The sequence below is a fragment of the Myotis daubentonii genome, chromosome 17 (genome assembly GCF_963259705.1).
Source record: "Myotis daubentonii chromosome 17, mMyoDau2.1, whole genome shotgun sequence".
NCBI classification, from domain to species: Eukaryota; Metazoa; Chordata; class Mammalia; order Chiroptera; family Vespertilionidae; genus Myotis; species Myotis daubentonii.
This window is the reverse complement of record NC_081856.1, coordinates 9,320,055-9,327,236: the sequence shown is the minus strand read 5'-3', so window position 1 is coordinate 9,327,236 and position 7,182 is coordinate 9,320,055.

Here is a 7,182-nt window from a genome sequence, read left to right as displayed (position 1 = left end):
GCCTCCTGCACACTCCCCACTGGGGATGTGCCCGCAACCAAGGTACATGCCCTTGACCAGAATCGAACCCGGGACCCTTGAGTCCTCAGGCCGATGCTCTATCCACTGAGCCAAACCAGTCAGGGCGGGGGTTATTTTGATTGAAGGTGCAGTTCCAATATACCCAAAATCAGGAAGTAGAGTTGCAAGATTTATTACTTAGAGACCCCAGAAACAGGGTTGGGGGGTTGGATTGCTCAATGAGCAGTCCTCTGTCCCAGGTCACAAGCTAGCAGGAGATAGAGAGCAGGGTAGCAAGCATCCATTATGTACTGACAAGGTGGTTGGGGTGGAGGTCGCTAACTCTGGCAGGGTCAACTCTATGGTTATTTTAAAAGATGCTCTGGAAGAAGCAAAGTAAGAACTTGGAATCCTAAGCTCAGGTCCCCATCTGAATGTCCAGACTCAATGTGAGCAGCTGTCCTACTATACAATGCCTAGGCAGCAACTCAGAAAAGCTGTTTTCTCATCACCGCAGCTAATGGTAGGTGAAGGCTGGTTAGTAAAGTTTGTCATGTAGATTTTTCTGGTGCCACCTGAAGGCTGATAAAGGCCTAAAGCTGTCTGTGGTGATGAACTTTTATCCTTCTTAGAGAGGGAGAGGGGACACACTCATCAATTTATGTCCTGCTTTTAGGCAAATAGGGGGAAGTCAGAGGCATTTTTTTTTTTTTTTTGCCAAAGTAGCATTTTTGGAGAGGCTAATCTTCACATTTAAGATTGTAAAACTTGAAAATTAAAGGAAAACTCTTCTCTTCCAATGTTGCTCATATTGTCAAGGGCAGGGAAAAAAAGGAGACATATGTGATACTCTTTGTAATACTTTAAGCAATAAAAAAAAGAAATATATCAAAAAATAAAAATTAAAAAAAATTAATGCATGTGAGATTTTTAATATCTAAAATTTTTAGAGTGCAATAAAATTATTTTATTTTACAAAAATAAATATAGATCACAGAATACAAGCAATAATGAAAGAATCAAGAGAAAGAGGAGATGCCCAGCCAGTGTGGCTCAGTGGTTGAGCATCAACCTATGAATCAGGAGGTCATGGTTCGATTCCCTGTCAGGGCACATGCTCAGGGTGTGGGCTTGATCCCCAGTGTGGGACATGCAGGAGGCAGCTGATCTGTGATTCTCTCTCATCACTGTTTCTATTTCTCTCTCCCTCTCCCATCTTCTCTGAAATAAATAAAAATATATTTTTTAAAAAGAGAAAAAGGAGATAAAAATATATAAATCTATTCTGAAACTAGACTCCAGAATTAAGAAGAAAATTAAATTACTTTCTTGTACAGTATAGAAATTAAGAGCATGGATTCTGGAGCCAGACTACCTAGTTTCACATCTACCTGACATCATGAATATAATCATGATTGGGGCCAGTAACCTCCTTAAGTGTGAAGTAAGTGAGGATAAAAGTAAAACCCTCCTTATGGTATTGTGAAGATTAAATGAGTGAACACATTTAAAGCACATAGAACAGTGGCCTGGGAACTATGGAAATGAAGATGAAGGTGACATACTTTCTACTCTTTGAGAGCTATAATAGTGACTACTCTTAGGAACAAAATATAAAACAGTGAAAGTTAAATGCTCTCTCAGAGCCATCAAGGACACTGCTCAGTACGATTGCTCTGAGTTGTTCTGAGTCCATATATTGTTCTAAATCCTTCCCGACTACACCAGAGTAGGTTCCTTCCTCGAACCCTACTTGCTACAGTAACTGTGGAGCCATGGGCTGGACCTTCTTGGTTGCCAGGTCTTAGACAGAGATGCCATGAGAGGTTGTGGGTGTAAAAGAATGAGTCTTTAGTGCAGAAGCCAGTGGCCATATAGCCATCAGACAAAACAGTTCTTTACAGCAGTGTTCCATAAAGGTAGCCACACACTGGCTGGTGAACAATATACACCTTTATCACAAATTAGCAATAGTCTCTGTACCCACAGTTAGTATCTGGGAAGCTGCAGGCTGCTCCTAGACTCACCGCCTCACATCGTAGCGGTACCTGAGCTCTCTGGCCCAGCAGCTTCTCCTGTCTGCCCTGTCCAGCTCACTGGCTGGTTTCTGTAGCCTCACATAGTTACTACCTCCGAGCTGCTCTCTCAGGACATTGAAAAAAGAAATAGTGTAAGATACAAACAAGTGGAAGAGTATACCACATTCATGGATTGAAAAAATTAACATCATGAAAATGTCGGTACTAGCCATAACAATCTATAGATTCAATGCAATGCCTATTAAAATACCAATGGCATATTTCACAGATCTAGAACAAATACTCCAAAATTTTATATAGAACCAAAAAAGACTCTGAATAGCCACAGCAATCTTGAGAAAGAAGAACAAAGTAGGAGGGATCATAGTACCAGATATCAAATTATACTATAAAGCTATTGTAATCAAACAGCCTAATACTGGCATGGTCACACTAGTTTTGAAAGGCAACATGGAAAGGTTGAAAATTTTGAACAGATTAGTAACAAAATCAGATTTTCATTTTGGTTCACTCTGCTTCCTGGAGAACATTGTAAGTAAAGACTGCAAGGAAGAAGACCATTTAGTAACGTAGTGCAGTAGCCTCAAAGGGATAAGGTGATATAATAATTGGATCAGCATTTTGACCAATGGAGAGATATGAATAGAGGTGTTAAGTGGGACAAAGAGAGGCTACATTTAAAGAGGTTGGGGGGGGGGGCAGGAAAAGTAAGTAGGCTACGTGCAGAATCAGCAGGGTAGGGGAAGGAGACATGATTTAGCCTAGATTCAGGTCTAGAGGACTATAGATTAGATCAAAATGTGGTCTAGACTCATTACTAGAGTCTAGAGCAAGCATGCCAAACTCAAAGGCTAACAAGGGGCCAAATAAACAAGGTTTAAGTTTACGTGGGCCACAAAAAGGCAAAAGCTTCGATTTTCATAGGAATGTAGGTTTATTTCAATAGAGACATGCTGAATACAAAGGGCTGAAACAAATGATTAATCATTAACATAAAATAATAGAACATAATAATAAAAATTAATATTTTTTTCTTGAACATTAACTTATCAGACACTGAATAACTGCAAAAATTAATAAGCATAATCCAAATAAACCTATTTTTCTTGTTCTCCAAAAGCGAAATATTTCCTGTTATACACACCAAACAAGTCAGTACAAGACTAATGACATGGCAATTGGCTGCTAAAATATTTGCTGCTAGTATTAGTGGAGAGGAATGAGGTGCCTGTGCATAAGGTGCATAAGAGAAATAAATGCAACATGATTATAGTAATCAGTCATTAGTGAACTTGTAGTTCATTATTAATAATCCTATATAATAAAAGCTCAGTGACTGAATGGCGGAATGATCCATTGACCAGTTGCTATGATATGCACTGACCACCAGGAGGCAGACACTCACCGGAGCTGCCCCTGGTGGTCAATGCACTTCCTCAGAGGGTGGGTCCACAGCCGCTTGGCTGACCAAGATGAGCGGCACTCCCATAGTGAGAGCAGTCACTCAGAGGTGGGTCCACAGCCATGCGACTGACCGGGATGAGCAGTGCTCCCACAGCAGGAGCAGCTGCTTGGCTAACCAGGATGAGTGGTGCTCCCACAGTGGGCCGATCCGCGCAGGCCATGCCTCCCACCAGTGCACGAATCTCGTGCACCGGGCCTGTAGTCTATATATATAAAAGGCTAAGTGACCGACCATACATCTGTCCGACCGTCTGACTGACTGGCCAGTACATATGATGAACACTGGCAATTTAAAGTAAACATTGACTTGCACATGTGTGATACATATAAAGCTCTCGCTGGCGCCAATTGCACACGTGTTTTAACTTTATAATACTATATTATATATACTATTTTGATATGTAATTTTTTGCAGTAACGTAATTACGGCATGAATCTTTCTTCTAATTAATTTCCTTTCAATGTGCACAAATCTGTGCACCAGGCGACTAGTTACGTATAACAGGATATTGTAAAAATTAAGTTATGAAATTTTTATTAAAACGTTTCTTACATACCGTTATATTGGCTGGGCCACAAAAATGTTCGTTGTGGGCCACATGAGGCCTGAGGGCCGCAAGTTTGACATGCTTGGTCTAGAGAGACTAGACAAGATGAGGTCATCATTTTTAAATGCTTTAAACTCTTTCCTGTACGATCTTTGTTCTCATGGGACAAAACTAAACGAACTTCCTCCCCTTTGCCGGAATCTGCTGACAAGGCAAACCACAGAGACTTCAGCTTCCTGTTCTTTGTTGCATGGTTGACTATCTGCAATTGAAATTTCAGTGTGCTTAAGCTAGCTCAAAAAAACCACTTCCTTCTTAGATGACTAATCCTTTTCCAAGCTTGTGGTTTACTTAACCACACAGGAAATCATAATTTGAGTATTTTTTCGTCATTTCTCCCTATAAAAGCTGAGACCAATCTGAAGAACTTCAGATTGGGTGAGCTCCCTACAGCAATAGTCTCAATAATATTAGTCTCCTAACTTAACTTGTCTGTTTTTTGTCTTTGACAGTTTGGTGCCTTGACTTGCCTTCAGATTCTAGTCTGCTCCTGCCAGCTCAAAAGGCCACTTGGAGCCTTCTGTGCTCCAGTCCTGACAGGCAACCCAGGGATCTAAAGGCAAATTCTGACCCTGGTCCTATGTTCCAGCCTCTTGTCTGTTGGTAGAATGGTAAGAATTTGATTTTGAATTTTTGGGAATACTTAGTTAATTTTTGGTACTGGATTTGTTTTGTTTTTTAATTTTATAGTCTGATCATTTGGCAATCTCTATAAAGAATTAAGTGGTTCACAGGTATCTTATCTCTATTGGGCAAAACATGTCAAAAAATCAAGTTTGTTACTTTTTTCTCTTATTTATTTTTCCCTATTTTGGACTCAAATCAATTAAGAATGTGTATCCACTGGGAAGGCAAGAACTCTTTTTATATGAAAAGTGAATTTTGTATTTCTGGATTTATGCCTGAAACTTTAGCATTGAAGCTATAAGTTCTCTATGTCTGGATGTATATGTATGAGTCTTGGGTATGTACTATTTTCATAATTTTAGGAATTAGATTAGGTTATAATTTTTAATTAAATTTATTGGGGTTACGTTACTTAATAGAATTATATAGCCTTAAGTGGTACAATTCTATAAATCATCATCTGTTACTGTATTGTGTGTTCACAACCACAGGTCATGTCTCTTTCCATCACCATTTATTACCCACTTTACTCTCTCCTATATCCCCTCACCCCCATTTCCCTCTGGTAATGATCATTATCTATCTATGAATTTTGTTTTTGTGTTTTATCTTAATCCCTTCACCTTTATCACCCAGTCCCCCCGCCTCCCTTCTGACAGCTGTCAGTCTGTTCTCTGTATTTATGAGTCTGTTTCTTTTTTGTTTGTCAGTTTATTTTATTCATTAGATTCCACATATGAATGAAATCATATGGCGTTTGTCTTTGACTAGCTATTTCACTTAGCATCATACTCTCAAGTCCATCCACGCTGTTGCCAAGGGTAAGATTTCCTTCTTTTTATGGCTGTATAGTATTCCATTGTGTAAGTGTATGAAAAAATTTATAGAGCACTGTTTTGGTTAACTAAATAAGGCCTTATACAAATGGCATATTCCCCAAATTCCCAGATATTAACAAAATTAAATTTCTAATACTTTTAATGTATTAAAAATATACTTATAGGCACAACTTAAAGGTTCTAAAAATTAAAGTTTTTATAATAGAAGTCAACGTTGGCAAATGAGATTAATTTAATATTATCCTATATAATAAAAGGCTAATAATCGACCGAATGGCAAAATGACCAGTTGCTGTGGAGCGCACTGACCATCAGGGAGCAGAGACTCAACACAGGAGCTGCCCCCTGGTGGTTGGTGTACTCCCACAGGGGGAGCGCCACTCAGCCAAAAGCTGGGCTCACAGCTGGTGAGCGCAGGGGCGGTGGCAGGAGCCTCTCCGCCTCTGCGGCAGCACTAAGGATGTCTGACTAAAGTGGGTCTAAGCCATCAGTTGGACAGCCCCCGAGGGCTCCCAGACTGCGAGAGGGTGCAGGCCAGGCTGAGGGACCCCTCGAGTGCATGAATTTCGTGCACCTGGCCTCTAATTGGTTTAACTGATAAAACAGCTATATCTTCTGAGTTATCATCATTAGGTATAATACAAACATATGTAGAGTGTCCCCCAAAATGTATACGCACTTTGAATAATTACTAATTCCAATGTTTCTTTATTTTCAGTTCTAACCCATTGGAATGAATAATTATTATTTATTAATTGATAATTATCAATAAACACCAGTCAGCAGTATTAACAATTAATAATAAATAATTATTAATAAATATCAACCAATAATAAATCAATTAATAATTATTAAAAGTGTGTAAACATTTTTTGGAACACCCTGTATTTTTATTCTTCCCCAACTTATAAAGGTTTGCTGATTTAATAAGCTCTCCTTTTAGGTATTATATTTCAACATTATAAAAAAATGTAAATTTGTATTTTGTCAAATTAATTCATTATTTTGACAAATTTTACTGAAAATATAATTATGTTTTATAGTATATCAGCTTGAAGATAGTTTCAAAAATACTTTAATAACTTAAAACTTTGGACTGATGCTAAATTGAGTCAATTAATTCATCAGATAGCCAGAACGTATCTAAATAAGATAAAATACTGAAGCATTAATTACAAAATATCATTTTATTTTTTTCATACTTTTTGCTCTGACTTTTATGTAATCTAGAGAGGCTATATATTTGGGTCTGTTAAGGCACATGTTTATTTTTGCCACATTAAGAAGTTATTTATAGCTATAGAAAGTTATGAGATGTACATTTATAAGCTCTGCTAGTCTACTAGAAAATACTGATGTATGAAGATAGTTTACAATTATCTACCGAGATTCCCTCCTTGACCAAACTTTAGTCAGGCTCTTATGAGTCCTCTTGTAGATTAGGCTACTAAACCCAGTTTTAGCAAAGAATCTTAAGAAGTACCCCCCCGACCCCCCAATATCTAATGAAACCCCTTATCACATCCCCTGCCCTGAATGTCTAAGACCTTGGCCTGTAAAAATTCTGTTACGCCAGTTTAGTAAGAATCCCCCTGCCCTTGATAT